General features: G+C 38.2%; 1 protein-coding gene across 10 annotated transcripts in view; it reads right to left on the bottom strand.

Annotated features, from left to right (window-relative positions):
• Positions 1–20342, bottom strand: part of LOC126185003 (ran-binding protein 3) — a 298168-nt gene that overhangs the window by 241765 nt on the left and 36061 nt on the right. For 6 of the 10 annotated variants that reach the window (XM_049927760.1, XM_049927730.1, XM_049927742.1 and 3 more), the window contains one exon: positions 19370–19409. The gene's annotated coding sequence lies outside the window, so the exon portion shown is untranslated. Of the gene's footprint in view, positions 1–2651; positions 2805–19369; positions 19410–20342 lie in introns of all 10 variants that reach the window. The other 4 variants (XM_049927804.1, XM_049927751.1, XM_049927787.1 and 1 more) reach the window with 1 other exon arrangement.

The raw sequence follows: 20342 nt of genomic DNA, 5'->3' as shown, positions 1-20342 counted from the left end.
CAGTCTTGCCAGTCGGATTTTCATAGAACATTGAAATGCTGCTACATTCGAAGATGAACAATACGGAATTTGTATTTACTTCTTTGGATAATGTATGAAAATGCAGTGGTCGAAACTCGGGGCGGAGAAAAATGCTCGTCTTCCACCTTTTTTTTTTTTTTTTTTTACTGACTCAGAGGTTTTGTGCCTGCAAAGCATGCCTGTGTAGCGCTACATATATTCGACGGCAGAAGTTAGTTGTAGCGGCACCTACCAACATTTTTCAGATCTTCCGCTTACTTTGCACTCGATTCTAAGCCGCACGCTATTTTTTTTTTTTTTTTGGGATTACAAAAACCGGAAAAAAGTGCAGCTTAGATTCGAGTAAATATGGTACATTAATTCATTAAAAAGATCTATTGCTACTTCCATCCATATATATGAAAGGTTCATATATTAATCAAACAGCAAAATAGTCTCCTATTTGTATGTTGCTATTTGACAAATAATCATTTCGATATCTGGAACCACTTATGAAATTTGATGGATTTTATGAGTAGTTCTCTTTATTGTAGTGCACACATGTGGAAGTGCATGCTATACATAAAATACATTATGTAGAGATTTGAGATATATATAAACAACTTCAGAAGCCTACAAGAAAATTCGGTATTTCATACACAGCACTATAGGAGCTCCTCCTCCTCCTGCACCTAACACCACCATCACCACCACCACCACCACCACCACCACCACCACCACCCACAACAACTCGATATGATGTGATCTCTGAGTCAGTGTGCAACATAGAATTCTTGCAGGTTCTTCCATTTCTGCTGCCAATCAAATCCAGCTGTCTTTCTCAAGTCCTTGCCCCATCTGTCCAGTGGTCTTACCCTTGGTCTTTTTTGATAATTTGGGTTCCAATGTAGTACTTGTTTTGACTGTCTGCCATCTTGTCTTTAGGCGATATGATCAGCCCACTGCTATTTCAAACTGTTCACTCTTTCCATTATGTCAATGATCTTTGTTTTATGTCCAATATCAACTGCTTTCTTTCTGTCTTTCTTTAAATAGCCCAACTTTGATCTTTCCAGTCCCCTTTGCGTTACTATTAGTTTTGTAACAATGAAGTCATTTAATGTCCATGCCTCAAAGCCATAAGTTATTACCGGCAGTATACATTAGTCAAAAACTGTTTTCTTCAGCTCAGTCAAAATCTTAAAACTTCAAATCCGAAGAATATCTTCCATAAGCTCACCAGCCCAATTTAATACAGCGAAATGTTTCGGGTTGTAGGTCGCTTTTCATATTTATAAGCTGACTGAAATAGACATACTGTGATCCTTTGCAGTTATGTACTATTTCCCTGCAGAGTCCAATCATCATCATGGTCTTGGTTTTATCATAGTTCACTTTCAGATCAACTTCAGGTCAGACTAACGTAAATTTGCTAACCAATATTTTGTTTTTCTATATTATTTGCAAATAGAACAATATCACCAGTAAACCTCAGTTTATTTAATCTCTTTCCCAGAACTTGGATTCCCTTTGTCTTCCAGTTCAATTTCGACGCTGCCTTTTCTGCTGAAAACAGTTTTGGGGATATAGCCACCTTGTTTTATGTCCTTCTCAATAGAAAATTCATTGGCTTCACTGGTGTGACCTCATGTGCAATAGATTTAAACTCTTAGAACTCCTCTTTCCTACTGCAAACTACTCTAATTTCAGGTGGTGGGTTAACTGGGAAGAATCACACTAAATATGACGATTAACAAAACTGGACACCACAGTAAGTCAATACACTGACTAGATGCCTTCTTTGCATTACCACACAGAGGGATCATTGGTTTGTATGTTCAAGTGTGAGTTCTGCTTTCACACACAAAAAAAAGGCATACACTCATTGCTCTCAAGAGGGCGGTGGGGCTTATTCCCCCGCACCGTTCCTTTCTTCTCGGACTGTTAAGTTTTCATCTGTTTGCAGCCTCAGTCAACAGCCATGTTAAGCAGTGTTCACACATGAATCGGACCATGGTGGGCCAGACCAGTATAACAAATCCACTGTTTTGCATTTTAGTATTCACACTGGTGGCTGGGCTGCATCAGCGTGCCAGAGTGGGCAAGGTTGCAACAGCGACATTCAGAATGCTTGATATTTCCAGCAACAGGTGAGAGATGGCAGAGCTACACTTCAGCTTCTGCAGAAAATGCATGCAATCTCTCATCTGTTTTTATGAGAAGTGTTGATGTTAATCAGCCCAGCAGCACTGTATCCTTTCCATCAGCAGTTCTTGAACGGCATGAAAAACAGTTACTTCTTGCGTTTTATAAAAGAAAGAGGTTTCTTAACATTTTTAGCAGGAATAAATTCTAAATATTAGCTACACAGGAAAATATTTTCTACTTGTAAGTTGTTATTTATCAGGAAGGCCTTTCAGATACCTTGAACCAATTAGGATGAATTGTTGTAGTGTATTATGCAAGTGTGTGGTGTTGCATGCATGACAGGTGGAAGGGGAAGAAGTGTTAAGCATCCACTCCAGATAGCAATGGCTTGCAAAGTCAGGCACTAGCAGGTAGGTATTGTGTTGTTTGTGACAAATGTTCACATACTGTCTGTGTCATTATGGCTGTAGAACAACTTGTAAATGAAATTAGGCTCAACCCACCTATCTGCTATCAGGGACTGGGTGAATACCACAACTGCAATGCAATTTCCAGATCACTGAATGAAGTGGCAAAGTCATGTAGTTCAGATTCAACAAATGAGTTCCGGGCTGACTTTGAATGTAATGTGGAGTTCCTTGTTATTGTGAGACAACCTGTTACAAAACAGTTCAGCTTCAACATTGCCTTCCTGCACAACACAAAATATAAATGCAATGAAGTACATGATTAGCAATAGCCATGGATGTTTCCATTTCCTTTTTCAGTAGACTGTGTGTATTCATCATTATATGAAATGCACAACACCAACTTTTCTTGCAGTGGAATGCACATTACTGTACAGATCATCTTTTTAGCCAAATATCTGCAAGGAAAAGATCTCTCGTCACATTCTCTGCCAAATTGTAAGCTTTATTTCCCAAAATGACATGATGATTCACACCAAATTCCTTGCATTTTAGTTGATGGTAGTAGTAACAGACCTCCATTCGTAAGTTTTTTATACAACACACACTGAACACATCTCCATCAAATTGTTTACTGTAGACTCCAACATCTACAACTACATTTCTCTCTATTAAGGGTCGAAAAATCCTCAAAGCCAAGATCACAAATTTTTATTTTTATTAAAAGTTTAGTTAGAAATGAGCCATCTTCAGAGGATAAAAAATTCACACATCATTAAAATCTGGTAACATTCATACAGAACATATAGGTAACATAACTTTACATAATTCATAACCAGTCAAGCAGAACGAAGATCACGTAACAAGGTGCGCGCGCGTGTGCACGCACGCACGCACGCACACACACACACACACACACACACACACACACACAGTTCCCAGATTTCCTGGTTAAAATCGCACTTTTTCCCTACGTGAAAACACTTCTTCCAAGGTAGAAAATACACTTTTCAATGATAACTGTCAGTATACTTTCCCTTGAAGCTGGAAAAATATCAATCCTATGAATGGTAACGGTTTTATACACCAGCGTGGAACTTCCAAGAACAAAAAAACGTGGGGGAAAAAAAAGTTTTTGGAAAGATCTGTAATGTGCAGCAACATTTACCCTCCATATTTTCATATTATGATCCACTGCATATTTTTGTATTTGTATTACGGAAGTATAGATTCAAAACATCACATTAGCTTCCGAAGCATTGAAATTGAGATTTAAATGTGCTTTTGTAAGCCAATCATAGCTCATGTCACGTGATCCCGCCAGCCAATGATAGCAGATATCCAGAGCATAGGACACGTGACGTAGTCGGCCAACAGCAACATCACTGTTAAGTAGTGTGAACACACAAATAGGAAAATTTAATGGTTTGAATAAATGTACATTAATGTAGCGACCAGAAATGTTAAGCTTTCACATATAATATTCGGGTCTTTTGCATGTGTTACACTTTAAGGAACATCGCACAAATGTGCTAGTAGAATTTTTAATAATGACATTAATGTATGGTCTTCAGGGCTTAAAATTATTCTAAGTGGCTAGTCCTCAATATGTTAAGTTTTAAATGAGAGTCAAATGCTCTGTAATTTAAGAAATTCGTTGCACATTTGCACAAATAATATAATTCATCTTGCATAAAAGGAAATTTACTTTGAACTAACACTTTCCAAAGCAACATTCGCAATATTTTCCCCGCAACCTGTTATAAATAGCTTCATTTCAGCAGTTGCCTGAGAGTGCCAGGAAACAGGTATTACTGCATGTGGGCAGCTACAATGACATAGGAAGCTTATATAGTCGTACATATATAGTATTAAGAGATCTTACATGATGTCATAAAAGAAATAGGATAGTCTAAGAGCATTAGCATTTCGTAAACCATACTAAAATGCATTATTTGGCACAAAGCGCACATTCATATGTTCAGATTCACAAAGAAGTGGGGTCCCAACCCGATATTAAACTTTTCACTGTGGTTTTCGGGATGCAGATTTTCGTGGCATAGCAGTAGTGTATTATTTCATGTTTGTTTCTTCATTATGGCTGAAAGGAGATTGTATGAGTACTCCAAGCATAATACCAGTCCCAACTTTATTGTATATTTCAAAGTAAAAAAACTAGAAAATGACAAAATAGTGTGTGATTCCAAGAACAAAACTAAAGCCCGGCAAATTATAAGGCAAGAAATGAGTAAATCACAGTAATAGAGAGTTGACTATGAATACAAATAAACTGACCCCAAACATGTTGCTAGTGCTTTCAACAATTATTTCTCAAATATAGCACAGCAGTTAATAAATACACACCATGACAAACAGCCAACCAGACACTCAGATAAAAAAATTCATTCAAACATATTATTCCTGTATCCAGGAACACCCGAGGAACTGCCGAGAATCCTAAAAGAATTACATAATAAATATTCAGTGGGTGTTGATGAGATACCAGATGCTATTATCAAAGCTAGTGCAACATTTATTGTGGAACCACTAACAGACACAGTGAATTCATCTTTTGAGAGGGGTGTATTTCCAAATAATCTAAAAACTGCAAAAGTAACACCTTTGCATAAGAAGGGTACAAAAAGTGATATTGCTAATTATAGACCAGTTTCAGTTTTGTCAGGCTTCAGCAAAATTATGGAAAAAATGTTCCTTAGAAGATAAACAGTTTTCTTAAATAGAGTCTGATAAGTAACTTCCAACATGGGTTCAGGGCTGGAAAGTAAACTCAGTCAGCAATTTTTGCCTTCTAAAATGAAGTATTAAAAGCAGAGGACGATAAACAACATGTATCTGGGATATTTCTGGATCTAAGTAAAGCCTTTGATGTAACTGATCATGGCATTCTCTTGTGTAAATTAAGTAATTATGGAATTAGAGGCCAGTCTGAAAAGTGGATCCAGTCGTACCTCAGTAATCGTCAGCAGATTACAGAAATAAAACACAAAGATAGTGAAACAGAAAAATTTCTAGATTTTACAGTGACAGGGTGTATACGTGGACAAGGAAAAAAAATTCCCGGATTTCCAGATTAAAAGTTCACTTTCTCCCGGATGAAAATACACTTTTTCCGTGTTAAGTGACAGTATACTCTTCCTTGGCACTGTAAAACTCATCAGTCCTATGGTTTTATATGCAACATGTACGCTGCATATTTTCGTATTACGAAGGTATAAATGTGAATTCCTCCAAACACCGTATGTTACTTTCCGAAACACTGAAATCGATATTGCGATGCGCTTTTGTAAGACAGTTGTAGCTCCTGTCACGTGATCTCGCCAGCTGATGGCAACATAGCACACATGATGATGTGAACCAACAGCAAGATCACTCTTAAGTAGCGTGAACACACAAATAAGAAAAGTTAATGGTTTAAATTAATATACAACACAACACAGCATTCACGTATAATATTGGTCTCGAAGATTAATAAGCTGGATGAGAAGCTAACCTTCCACATATAATGTTGATCTTTTTTGCGCGTGTTACACTTTAAGATACATCACACAAATGTGCCAGTAAAACGACGTAAATGTCTGATCTTTTGGACTCTAAATTCTTCTAAATGGTCGTCCTCAAAGAGTTGATTTGTGATTTAAGAAATTCATCGTACATTCTCACACATGCTCATCTTGCGTAAAAGGAAATCTGCTTTGAATGTAACACTTTTCAAACCACCATTCGCGGTATTTTCCCGCGACCTGTTAGAAATAGGTTCGTTTCAGCAGTTGCAAGAGAATGCCAAATAACAGGGGTCACCGCGCTTGCGCTGCTACGTTGACGCAGGAAGCCCGTATGTTCGTACATGTAAAAGATTAAAAGACCTTACGTACGGCATCAAAGAAACAATACATCAGATGATACTTCAAGATCAAGCGTCGGAATTTCGTGAACCATACTAAAACGCATAATCTGGCTTAAAATGCACATTCGTATGTAAATTTTCTTGGAGTACCAGTACTGTATTATCTCATGTTTGGTTCTTCATTATGGCATAATGCCATACGTGCACTTGAAATGCAGCGAACAGTTGGAACTAGCCAGTAGTATGAAATTAAACACTTCGTTTCAAATAAATTGACTGACTCAGCAGAAAGACTAACTTTAAGCCAAATCTCTTTACCAAACCGGCAAAAATAAATTCATTGTTCAGTCAGTCAGAAAGGTGGAAATAAAATCTAGTAACTTATCTTAGCCTTCCGTAATCATGCGAACGTATTTTAATTCATTTGATAGCTCCTGGCCACAAAAATTCGTTTGGTATCATTTAACGTGAGAGCAATAAACGAAGAGGAAATGACAAAATCACTGAACGTAAACACAGGTCAAGTGGACGCTCCCCACCTCAACTAAGACTGCTCTGTGTATCAGCCCCAGATTTACTATATTTCCGAAGGGAGGCAATATTAAGCAGTGGCGCCCAGCCACACTTCTGTAGCAAGAAGCGGGAAAAGGTACTACTCATACGAACTCAACTGCGCATGCTCAAGAGCCCGCCCGCAACAGCTCAAACGAATCTAATTTAAACAGTTGTCACGTCACGCTCATCGGAGGCAATTTGTTATCATAAAGCATTGCATGGTCTTCCTAAAGCCTTTGACACATTTTGCTGTTGGCAGACGCTTGTATGAGCACTGTTTTGTTGCTGTATACGGTGCATTTCCTTTGCAACTTATGTTATATTTTATTTTCGTTTTCTTTTTTCCCTCGTCCATGCTTTGTTTCTGCAGTAGAGTGATACAGTAATATCCTTTGTTAGAGTATTGGTTCTTACCAGTCAAAATCACAAAAATTGAACTGAAAGCTAAAACAATGAAAAATTCCCGGAATTCTAAACAATTCCCAGGTTTTCCCGGTTTTCTCCCAGATGAAAAAATTTCCAGGTTTTTCCCGGATCTCCCGGTAGTCCCGGGTCGTATACACCCTGAGTGATGAGCAGAAAATTAAGTATGGAGTCCCACAAGGGTCAGTTCTATGACCTGTCCTATTTCTGCTATATTTAAATGACACTGTACTGTTTGTAGATGACACTAATATTCTAATTAAATCACAGAATGAGGAAAATCTGCAAGAGGCTACAGTATCAGTTATGCGTACCTCAACACTCTGGTTCAAGACCAATAGGCTCATCATAAATTCTGAAAAAACTGTGGCAGTTAACTTTCATACCACACGAAAACTCCATCCTGCAAACCCTGTTTTCACTATTGAAGGAAAAAATGTGTTGAAGGTCAGTCATACAAAATTTCTAGGTGTACATGTTCAGGAAAATCTGAAGTGGGAGGTACACCTAAACAAATAAAGACAATGAATTCACTAGCATACGCTGTTAGGATCCTAAGTCAAAATACAAGCTGCTCATCAGTGCTGACAATTGCAGTATACAGTCGCTATTATGAACAGAATAATTTTTGGGGGGAATTCCACGAATACTACAAAAACATTTAAAATACAGAAAAAGATTATCAGTGTGACAAAAAAAGCTAAATGTGAGGATTCCTGTAGACCCCTTTTTAAAACTCTGAAAATATTGCCAATGCCTTGCTTGTATATATATGAAATACTAATTTTCACAAAAGGGAGTATCTTAAAAAAGGAAAGTCTCTTCAAACACAACTATGATATACACACACTAGACAGAAGATGAACCCACACAGGAACACAGTAAATACAAACTTATGCAAAAGAGGAGTGTATCATTCTGGAGCTATGTTATATTACCATATGCCTTCTTACCTAAAATGTATACCAACATTAAATGCATTTAAAATAAAGTTAAAACAGGTCTTGCTTGACCACTGCTTCTATTCTTTGTCTGAGTGTATGGAACATCATAATAAGTAAACCTCATTTACCAAATTTCACTAATTGTCAATTCAATTCATAATATAGTTTACATTGTGCTTATCATGTTATCTCACTTAATAACTGCTATTATCACATGTAGAAGCAATGTAGTACACCAACCTACATTATTATGCATTTTTAATTATGTCAACAATGTAATAAAAATGACTGTTGTTGTGGTCTTCACCACAATGACTACTGTATTGAAAACTAACTAGGTTTACCACTGTCCTATCACATGTACGAACAATGTACGAAACTGATTCCTGGAACAATAAATAAATAATGTCATACATGCCAGAAAATGAAAATGTGCACTAGAAAGTCAGTGAACAGTTGAAACTAGCCAATAGTGTGGAAAGAAACACTTCATTTCAATTAGCTTGACTGCCCCAAGGGAAAATATTAATAGCAGCCACATTTATTTAGCACACTGACAAAAATAACTTCATTGTTCTGCAAGGCGAAAAACTGCCAAAAACGCGGAATTTTAAAAAAAACTAATACTATATGTTAGCCTTCCGTAATTATGTGAATGTATTGCAATTCACTTGATAGCTCCCAACCACAGAATCCCATTTTGTTTTCATTTGACATGAGAAGTGTAAATGAAGAGGAAACAGCAAATTCACTAAACATGAACACGGCTTACATGGGGACTAACCCCCTCCCCACTACAACTCTGACAGCTATGCGCATGCGGGAATCTGGCAGCTTGGGTGCGCCAGAAAAATTTTTCCGGATAGCATCTGGCTGCTTGTTCCGATTGCTGATACAGCTAACAGCCACACTTCAAATAGCTGGAAGCGGAAGAAGGTACTGCCCGTATGCAACTCAACTGCGCAAATGCGTGAGCCCATGGGCATCTGCTCAAACGAACTTAATGTAAACTGTTGTGACGCCATGCTAGTCGGCAGCAGTTTATTGTTACAAAGTATTCCATAGTCTTCATCCTAAAGCCTTTGACACAGTTTGCTGTTTATCAGTTCTTATTAGTAAAATTACAAAAATGTAACTGAAGACTGAAACAATGAAAAATTAACGGAATTCTAAATAATTCCCAAGTTTTTCCCGGTTTTGACCTGGATGAAAAAATTCCGAGTTTTCCCGGATTTCCCAGTTGTCTCAGAGCTTATACACCGTGTATAACTAAGGCGTTATACATTAAAGCTCAATAACTGACACACTTTACTCCAAGTTTGCATTACCTCGGAGCAAGGATCATCATGAGTACGTTATTACAACAAGGTATACGAGAGTAAAATTGCAGTTGACAACCATTATAATGATCAAGAAGCACAACTATTGAACTGCACGTCGTGTAAATGTGTGGCCAGTATCGTGTTATGTTATCTGTTAAAGCCTTGTTTGGTCAGTTTTAAGATAAACTGTACTGATGAATAGAATTTTGTTATAAATACATTAACATCTTTAGTCCTTTCACATTTTATTAGAATATTAAGATTTTACGAAAGTAAAATAGCTGACTGCTAATGCCACCAAGTGATGATCACCTCTAGTGGCTTATCGATCACATTGGCCGCCAGTCCTCTTTTTCACTGCAGTGCTGGCCACACACATTGAAGACAATGTGCATTTCAAATGTTGTTTTTGTTGATCATTGTAATGGTCATCAACTGCAATGTTATTATCATATACCACATTGTAATAACATACTCATGATGATCTCTGCTACAATATAATACAAATACTGATTAATTTATATTGTGTCAGTTTCTAGGCTTTAAAGGCCTAATGCCTTAGTTCTATGACTTTTGTTCTACTTGATTGGTTATCAATGATGTAAAGTCATTTTGGTTATATGTTCTGTATGGATGTTGACAGTTAAAAAAAATTACGATAGATAAATTGACTCCAACACTCACAATGTCAACAAATCTGATAAAAAAACTGTTGTCATTAGAAACTGTTTGTAATGTAATATAATAATATTGCCTGTAAATGTAGAAAATGCTGCAAGAATTTTTAAGACACTGGACATGTATGTGCTTTCGATCTCTACATCACACACAGTTTGGGAAACTGCACAATGCTGCCATTTTACCGATAGTGTATTTAAATCAAGAAACAGTCAGCATTGGTAAAAGAACGAGAGCAGGTGATTTCCGTATGGCCACTAAAACTTTTTTCACCAGCAATGATTCAATCAACACTCCTATTCAAAATGATTATGCCAGTGCACAATAAGATAGCCTAGTACTCAGATAATTCAGAACAAAACTTTTTATATTTGCTACTCGGAGATAGTGAAGTGTAAGGTATTTTCAGTTTAGTTAGTATAATAGATATTTACTCAGCTCATTTATTTGCATATTTCTGTAGCAGTAGGAAGTTAAAGAGTCGTAACATACTTTTATTATTCTTTCACTTAGAACAGTGACATCAAACTAGAAACATCTTAGAGACAGTTACAAATACGAACTTAGAAGTTTTGGCAAGCAAAATCGGTTGATCTACGGAAAAGTCCAATGAAATGTGATTCTACTTGGCCTTAGCTTCACAGTACAAACTTCTTACAAGATATTTTAATTGTAAGAATTATGCACACCTTATGTATTATCTTAGAAGATAGGTTAGTAAAAGCCAAATCTACATTTATAGCATTTGTAAACTTAGAGAGAGCTTTTGACAATGTTGACTGAAATGCTCTTTAAAATCTGAAGGTAGCTGGAGTAAAAGAAAGGGAGTGCAAGATTATGTATAAAGATCAGTCAAATTAAAACAAGACAGACAGAAAAAAGTAAACTGTTTATTATTTTAAAAGTAATCACTGTAATTTATCCAATGGTGAGACAAGATGGACAATGCTTTCATGGAAAAATGTTAGCAGTTGCCTGCCGACCCATGACTGCACCAGGGCATGGATCTCTTCATCCGAAGCAAATTGATGGCCATGAAAGCCTTTCTTCAGGGCTCCAAAAATATAGAAATCACATTGGGACAGATCAGGAGGATGTGTAAAGGCTTCCCAGCAGGACTTCTGCAGCATACTCTAAACATCCTTGGCAACATGCAGGGTGGATATTATCCTGCAACAGAATGCTGCCATCTGTCAACACTCCTCGAAATTTGGACTTGATGGAGTGCTTCAATTTTTGCAAAGTGTCCACATTATTCCATTGCGGGTTAATTGTGACACCATATTCCAGAAAATAAACGAGCTGCAGGTCTTTGCAGTCAAAGAAAAAGGTCATCATGACGTCCCTGAAGATGGTGTGCCTTTAGGTTCGAATACACTGTGGAATTTTCGCTGGAAAGCCCATACACATCCTCCATACAATCTTGATCTCTCCCCATGATTTCCATATTTTTGGAGCCCTGAAGAAAAAATGATGTTTTGATTTGTCAAGATGGAACCATTCATCAACATTTGTGAATGTGATACCTTCAGCTGAAGCCAGATCTGTGTGTGGGATGGTATCATTAGATGGACACACAGTCCCTATCTTTCCATCAGACACTTCAATTGAAATGGTGCACGAATATTTATGAACCTCATTGTGCCTGTACATTATATGATTTTACATCAAAAAGTCTTGAGGGTGTCAACTTTCAACAGCAAACAATTCAGCACAAGGAATGGCTATCTTTATTTCCTGACCTCAATCTCTCTCTCTCTCTCTCTCTTTTTCTCTCACCCCCCCCCCCCCCCCCCCCACACACACATACAAAATCAAAAACTGTTTAGGTTACCGAAAGAAAACAAAAGTAAAATATGACAAAAAAATTAAAATTCCCATTTACACTGATACATGTATGCATTTATAAACAGAGCTGCATTTGTACCATACAACGTGTTTAGTAATTAACTTTTCAATACTAAATTAAAAACAAGTTCAGTTATTATTAGTGACTCCTTTGGCCTGGCTTATAGAGAAATGTCTTCCAAGGAGGGTTTAATATTAGAAATAAAAACTCAAGAGTTCCCTAACGATGTTTTGCTGAGTTCTTTACTTTCAAAGCAGCCAATCCAGGAAATCTGGTTTGCGAAAGTAGGATGCTGAAAATGGTAATAGCGCACAAAATGCTCATTTTCAGTGCAGAAAACTCATCAATCCACCCTGCCCAAAATTGAAAGAGCGATTTCATACTAAACTGTCTTTTGATTTGTCATTTGCCTTGAATTCTATGGTAACTACTATTTCAGCAATTGAGAGGCATTCGGGATGATTGTCTGGAAGACAGAGCTACAGGGGGCTATCAACAGAGGTTCTGTCAATGTAGGAGGTTGATTTATGAAATTGTAATAAATTTACTTACTCTTGGTAGTTTGAAGTTTTGGCATAAAAATACTCATTGTTATCATATGAAGAAAGAGAGCAGGCGGGGGGGGGGGGGGGGGGGGGGGGGTTGACTGATAACTGTGCAGGGCACGTGAAAGAAGTGTAAACATAAGAGATTACTTAGGACCTGAAAGTAATGCAGACAGGAAAAGCAGTCGGACTTAACAGAGATAACCCAAAGAATTTCAGACAAATATCCCTACTATGTACCAGCTACAAATTATTCCAGAGACTTACTAGATTAACTCCTTACATCACAGCCAACCTTCCTAAATACAAAGTTGATTTTCGAACACGTACAAAGTGTTGGGCTCGAGTACTGTTCCCCACAATCTACACTTAGAAAGGCTTCCAAAACACAATGAAAACTGGCCTGGTTCTCAAGGATCTCACATAAGCTTACAATACAACATGGATCGAGAGGCAACTGCTTAAGCTAACTACAGTCATCCAACGCTAACAGATTTACACCTTATACAAAAACATGTTAATAGATAGGGAAATCAAGGTTTCACTTCATGGCATGAACAGCACGAACATGGCTGCAAATAATGGCCTGCCACACAGGGTTTGGCACTAGCACCCCATAAGATGGTACAATTGCAATGAGACTCCCCTAAATTGATATTTTTTGTGGTACTTTCTGGTGGAAATGTTATGGGCATTTCTTTCTCGGGGAAGCAACTGTAATTGGTGTTTCTTGATTCACTAGAAATATGGTTCTTTCCTCATATAGAAGCAGCTGAATAACAGAACTTTATTTGGTTGTAAGATGATGTGTGCCTCAATGGCATAAATCAGTATGCAATTCGTTAAAAGATGTTGTACACAACTAGTGGACTGACTGCAAGGGTCTAGATGATGGAGCTTGTTTCACATTCACCTGATCTCACATATGCAATTTCTACCCTTGGGGGTCCACAAAGAATCATGTGTTCATGTCTCCACCACCGATCTACCAGACTTAAGAAACAGGAGGAGGAGGATTGGGTTTAACATCCCAGCAACATCAAAGTCACTGAAATGAAATGATCGTATGGCACTGTTAGCTGAGAGGCCCCATGCGGGGGAGTTCAGCCACCATATTGCAAGTCGTTTTTAGTTGACGCAACTTTGGCGACTTGTGGGTCAATCATGATGAAAATGATGAGGGACACAAAACACCCAGTCCCCTGCCAGGAATCGAACCCGGGCCCCTGCATGGTAGGTGGAAACGCTACCCCTACGCTATGGAGGCGGACATCGAAGTCATTAGCAATGGAGCACACACGGGGAAGGAAATCGGCCATGTACTTCCAAAGGAACCATCCCAGCATTTGCCTGCAACGATTTTAGGGAAATAATGGAAAACCTAAATCTGGATGGCTGGGCACGGGCTTGAAGTGTCGTCCTTCCAAATGCAAGTCCAGTGTGCTAAACATGGCGTCAGCTCACTCCGTTAAGAAACAGGATTGAAGCAGTTGCAACAGTTACTCCAGACACACTGATCAACATTTGGGAAGCACTCTTCTATCAATTCAGTCTGTGCCAAGTGATGATGCTGCTCACACTGAAGAATTATAGGAAACACAATTTGAATTTCTATTTCATTTTTAGTAGTATTTATAATTTTAAGTTCAATGTAATAAAAGCTACAAAGCCTTAAAATCCGATACTAATTTTGAAAGACACAGCCGATAAATATGTGCTGAGATGGGACAGTTTCTTGAAATATCGTACTAGAATTTTGTTACCTGCTGTTACGCTCATCTGACAATGTGATGCTTTTAGTTCGTGTGTGGCTGCAGAGGCGTAATCAATATGTACAACAAGTTGGACACTGATACAGAATATAACAGAGCCTTTTGAAATGTTGGCAGGAGGTTGCCCGGTAAAACAGAAAAATTCTTAATATTAACAACTAAATGAGAAAAATTAGTATTGCTGCCACACATGCAAACGGAAGATACGGACATATGATGTGTAACCTCTGGCAAGGGCACCTACAGTAAGTGTATCGCTGATTTTGCCAGCTGGTCATGTGAACAGGGTGTATACGTGGACAAGGAAAAAAAAATTCCCAGATTTCTCCCGGTTTTCCCAGTTAAAAATACACTTTCTCCCGGGTGCAAACCTACTTTTTCCCAGTTAACTGACAGTATATTTTCTCTTGGAACTGTATAAGTCCTTTGAATGATTATGGTTTTATACACGGGAGTAGAATTTTCCAGCGCTTTATAAAACTAAACACCGGGGAAAAAACGCGTTTTGGACGGATCTTTGATGTGCAGCAACATGTACGCTGCATATTTTCGTATTACGAAATGTTACTTTCCGAAGCATTGAAATGAAGATTGCGATGCGCTTTTGTAAGCCAGTCATAGCTCATGTCACGTGATCTCGACAGCTGATGACAGCGGGTATTTAGAGCTTGGGACACGTGATGTAGTCACCCAATAGCAACAACACTGTTAAGTTAATGGTTTGAATTAATATACATAGTGTTGCTACACAAAACGCAAAGCTTTCACATATAATATTGGTCTGTAAGATTAATACGCTGCAAGAGAAGCTAAGCTTTCACATACAATGTTGGCCTTATATGGGCGTATTACAATTTAAGATATACCACACAAATGTGATCGTAAAATTTTTACTAACGACTTAAATGCCTGATCTTCTGAGCTCGAAATTCATCTAAATGGCTCCTCATCAAAGAGTTGATTTTTAAATGAGAGTCAAACACTCTGTGATTTAAGAAATTTATCGCACATTATTGTACATAGCTCCATTGTAACTGCCAGAATGGTACTTTGATGGTAACGCTTTTCAAACTGCCATTCGGAATATTTTCCCATGACCTGTTAGAAATAGGTTCGTTTCCGCAGTTGCCAGAGAGCGCCAGATGACAGGCGTCACCACGCTTGCGCAGCTACGATGTCGCAGGGAGCCCGTATGTTCGAATGTGTAAAACATTAAAAGATCGTACATTATGTCATAGAAGAAACAAGACATCAGAGGATACTCCAAGAGCATCGGAGTTTCTAGACCCATACTAAAATGAGCATATTTAAAGTGCACATTTGTATGTCCATAATCCCAGTTAAGTGGGCCACGGCCTGATATTAAGCTTTTCAATGTGGTTTTCGGGATATAAATTTTCTTGGAGTACCAGTACGGTTTTATCTCATGTTTGATTCTTTATTATGGCATAATGCCATACGTGCTAGAAGTTGAAAACGTGCACTTGAAAAGCAGTGAACAGAGTGTGGAATTAAAAAGAAAATTTCTTTAGCAAACCGACAAAAATAACTTCATTGTTCTGCAAGGCAATTAATGCTGACTGTCAGAAAGGTGGAAATCAGAAATCTATTTTGTTTTCATTTGACATGAGCAGTAAATGAAGAGGAAACCGCAAAATCACTAAATGTAAACACGGGTCACGTGGAGACTACCCACTACCCTACTGTTACTCAGACTGCTCTGCGCATCAGCTCCAGATCTACAATATTTCTGAACTGGTGCAATACTCCGCCACTCCCTCGAGCATTTGAGTATAAAAATCGATTTTCAAAAATATGTTCATTTTGTACCACACATCTTTCTGAAGAGTCTGATGCATAAAACGTGTGTTCAAGGAAATGTAAGACATGTTATTTGGTCTTAAATGTGCCAAAGTGCAGAGCCTCGCCTGCTCACACAGCAATCTCCTATCGCACGTCCCTGTACTTCCCTCTGTGGAATTGAAATGCGACATAAAATTAAATGCAGGATACATAAACCCAGTAAAGACATGAGACAAGCAAGACAACACACATTTCTTCAATCCTTAGCTTCTGGAATTCTTTTCTCTCTAATCTTGCTACAGCTTTACATGGCGTGCTTTCCTTTCTGCGAAAGAATTTATTACCTCATCAAAGTTCGTAAAATGTTTTGCTACATGAAAAGTCGAAATGTCGTTGTCTAATACTGAAAAAGCTGTTAATGCAAATAAGACCCAAGGCTGGTGTGTTTTCCCAATCTGATTACGACAGTTTTGTCACTCTCTGCTAGATAAAACAAAATAGGCCTTTCTAATACTGCAACAAATGTAATACACACCAAACAAACGAGACTGTTTTGGCACAAACGGTCTTTTTTGTAACAACAGAATATAATTCACAAAGTACCAATATCAAATGCCTATTAGGCCTACTACAACCAAAAAGCCTTACATTAGGAAATAGTTTCACACTTCATTCATACGCTCCAGTTTCTTAAGTACGAGATCGAAAAGTAGCAATACGAAATTTTTATATAAACTTGGAATCGTCATATTGTTCCATAATTTATGTGATGTCGCCGTTTCTTCTCCTTCCTCGTTCTAACAAACAGTCTTGTTATCACTAATTCTGTAACTATTCCTGCCAATGTCAAAGCTTATTCGCAGGTTAACTCCACTAACTCTGCCAAAATCACCGGTTTAGTTATCCAGCAATTATTCTCCGGTTAGGCGTTGCTACATGTTCGTACAACGCGTTTTCCACGCTTCTTCCAGAATAGAATTTAAAGCGGCTGCTAGCCGGGGACTGTACAACTGGCCCTTACTAGTATAGCGATCTGGCCAAAAATTTTCTGTCAAAATTTCATTTTCTTAGATACACCAAGAAGGTAATACGTAATCTTTCTTACCTGTTATTAATTTATTTCCACTCCTGTAGTCTGAATCATCATTCACAAACCCAATCAACCTCACAAACAGACAGCGGTTGGCATTCATCCGTTCGGCCTTACTCCGCTCAGCTCGTATAGTCACTTTTGTCTGTAGGGAAGTTTGTTTCTACATGCGATGAGGAATCCCCTGACAGAGACATCATGTACACTATGCACGCATTCACAAATCAACTTATGATTCATTCAGAAATCAACTTAGAAAGTGTTCAAAAACCGACAGGGATGCGTTTCAAAATCATACGAATAATCAATAGACTAACATGCGCTGGATGCTAGTCGCTTTGTGAAACAGGGATATTCCCTCAATAGTATGAATTTACCACCCACCCCCTCCTAGAACTGGGCCTGCTGCACATGCAAGAATCTGGCAGCTTGGGCGCTCCAGTAAAATTTTTCCCGGTAGCATCTAGCTGCTTGCTGCGACTGCTTACTCAGCCAACAGCCACATTTCTGTAGCCAGAAGCGGGAGAAGGTACTACTCAACTGTGCATGCGCATGATCCCGCTCGTAACTGCTAAAACGAATCTAATGTAAACAGTTGTGACGTCATGCTCAGCGCTTGTAACTGCTAAAACGAATCTAATGTAAACAGTTGTGACGTCATGCTCATCGGAGGCAATTTGTTGTTACGGAACATTGCATAGGCTTCCTAAAGCCTTTGACACATTTTGCTGTTGGCAGACGCTCGTATGAGCACTTTATTTTGTTGCTGTATATGGCGCATTTCCTTTGCAATTTAAGTTTTATTTTCGTTTTTCTCTCGTTCATGTTTTATTGTTGCAGTATTATTCTGAAATAGCGGTATACAGTAATATCCTTTGTTAGAGTATCGGTTCTTGCCAGTCAAAATTACAAAAATTTAACTGGAAACAAAAACAATGAAACTTCCCGGAATTCTAAAAAATTCCTGGCTTTTTTTTTTCAGTTTTCTCCCGCATAAAAAAATTCCAGGGTTTTTCCCGGATCTCACGGGTTGTATACACCCTGGTGAATTTCCACAGTGGGCAAATATGAGGCTGCCCGGTAGCAGCCTGTTCAGCTGGTGCCATCCTAATCACCTCTGTCTGTGTTCTCTGACCACAGCAACAGTTTACTGGGTGCACAGTGTTACGAATTATGAATGTGTGATTTTCACCAGCTTAAGAGAACTCTATTAAACACCTGCTTGCCAATAAAGTAGTGCTTGAACTTTATTCAGCTTAATCAGCAATCATCTCATATTAACTTCTATTGTGACTCACATGAATATTCTGCCAGTATTGTTTGGTTTATGGATTAACATACTATTTTAATTTGTTATTATGGAAGGACTACTGCTCAATAAATGTTGTTGGCTATAAGTGATCGAAAACATCTCCTCTATACTACACACAAATAAAACTGAAATGAGAATGAAATGTCAAACACAACTAAAGGTAGTTGATGGAATCTTATTTACTACTGCTCCCCCCCCCCCTCCCTCCCCACCATTACTCCAGCAGCGCACAAATTGCTTCTATTGGGGGCAGGAATTAGTGCTCATGTTTCGATCCTGCACAAAATATCATCATGTTACCAGTGCTCCAGACCATTTTTTTCTGTACATTCAGTATTCCCACATGCAGATTTTTTCTATTCTAACTGTGGTATTACAAAATATTCTTTATACTTAGTGTGTAGAACAACTTTGTACAAAATACTCTGGCACACAAATCCTCTAAATTTTAACCTACATAAGTAGAACATTGGCAAGTATAATGAGTCAGATGTTCCTTCCAATTGATCTGTAGAGATTAGCATGCAGTGTCAGTATTCTGTTCGTTGTGCAAAATTTCAACTGTTCTATATTAGAGTTTTCATATCATATCTATCAGAAAACACACGTAAGTCGAGTAATTCTCATTTTTTTAAAAATGCATACTGTCATCTTACCTCTTTCCCTTCTATCTTCTATTATGTGGTGCATTTGTGTCTGTAACATAAATAAGGTATCATGAGAATTATATTTACACCTAATGCAATAAATACAACACACCACTCTTACACTTTAAAGACAGTAAAATGAAATGAAATTAGTCATTTATAAATTATTATTTATGAACAGCATGAATGTTTAAAACTGATTTTAAAGCACTACATAATAAAATGGCTCGAGTGCCACAATGATGAAGCAATTTACAGAAGCTCTCCATGGTTGAGTGGGGCACGACAGTGAAAATGAGCGGTTTTCTCATCACACAAACAAATTGAGGCTGACCATATGAATATGCTGGAGAAGGAAGCAGTCGTGGTGCCTGCTATTCTTCATAAAAGTTTGCACATTCCTCACTTTATGGAGCTAGCTTAGTCCTGCTGAAATATGGGTGTGGAGTTGTGTGAAGGCAGGCCAATACAGCCCAAAACTACCTAGAACTGTGTTTCCTGTTGCAATTGGTCTAAATACAGAGGATCGCAAGTGCATATTGTATACACTGGTGACACAAACCATCAATGAGTTTGCAATCCCACTCAACACTTCAAGTTGTCAGTATTGGCCACCATGGTGGCATGTAACGATAACTGTAGTACTCATTTACAAGAAGTCATCTGCCGCATGGCATGCCAGGATGATGACTGGCTGTCCCCTGCAGGCTGAGATGTTCGTGATTTCTGGTACACAGAAGCCAATAGTGTGGGATGTGTGTCACTAGTACAGCTTGCAGCAAACTGTGTCAAATCATTAAAACAGTGCCAATATGCACTGTAGTGCTCCAGCATGGAGCAAATACTGGGCACAGAAGTACAGCCCATTACAGCCACATAGGCATTATTACCATTCTGTGACTATATTAAATAGTCTAATGCTCATCATGTTGTATGTGACCATTATCTAAAGAACTGATTACACACAGATAGATCCATTTCC

This window comes from Schistocerca cancellata, chromosome 1, assembly GCF_023864275.1.
Source record: "Schistocerca cancellata isolate TAMUIC-IGC-003103 chromosome 1, iqSchCanc2.1, whole genome shotgun sequence".
NCBI lineage: Eukaryota > Metazoa > Arthropoda > Insecta > Orthoptera > Acrididae > Schistocerca > Schistocerca cancellata.
Note: the sequence above shows the minus strand (reverse complement) of the source record. Positions and strands in the feature narration are given on the sequence as shown.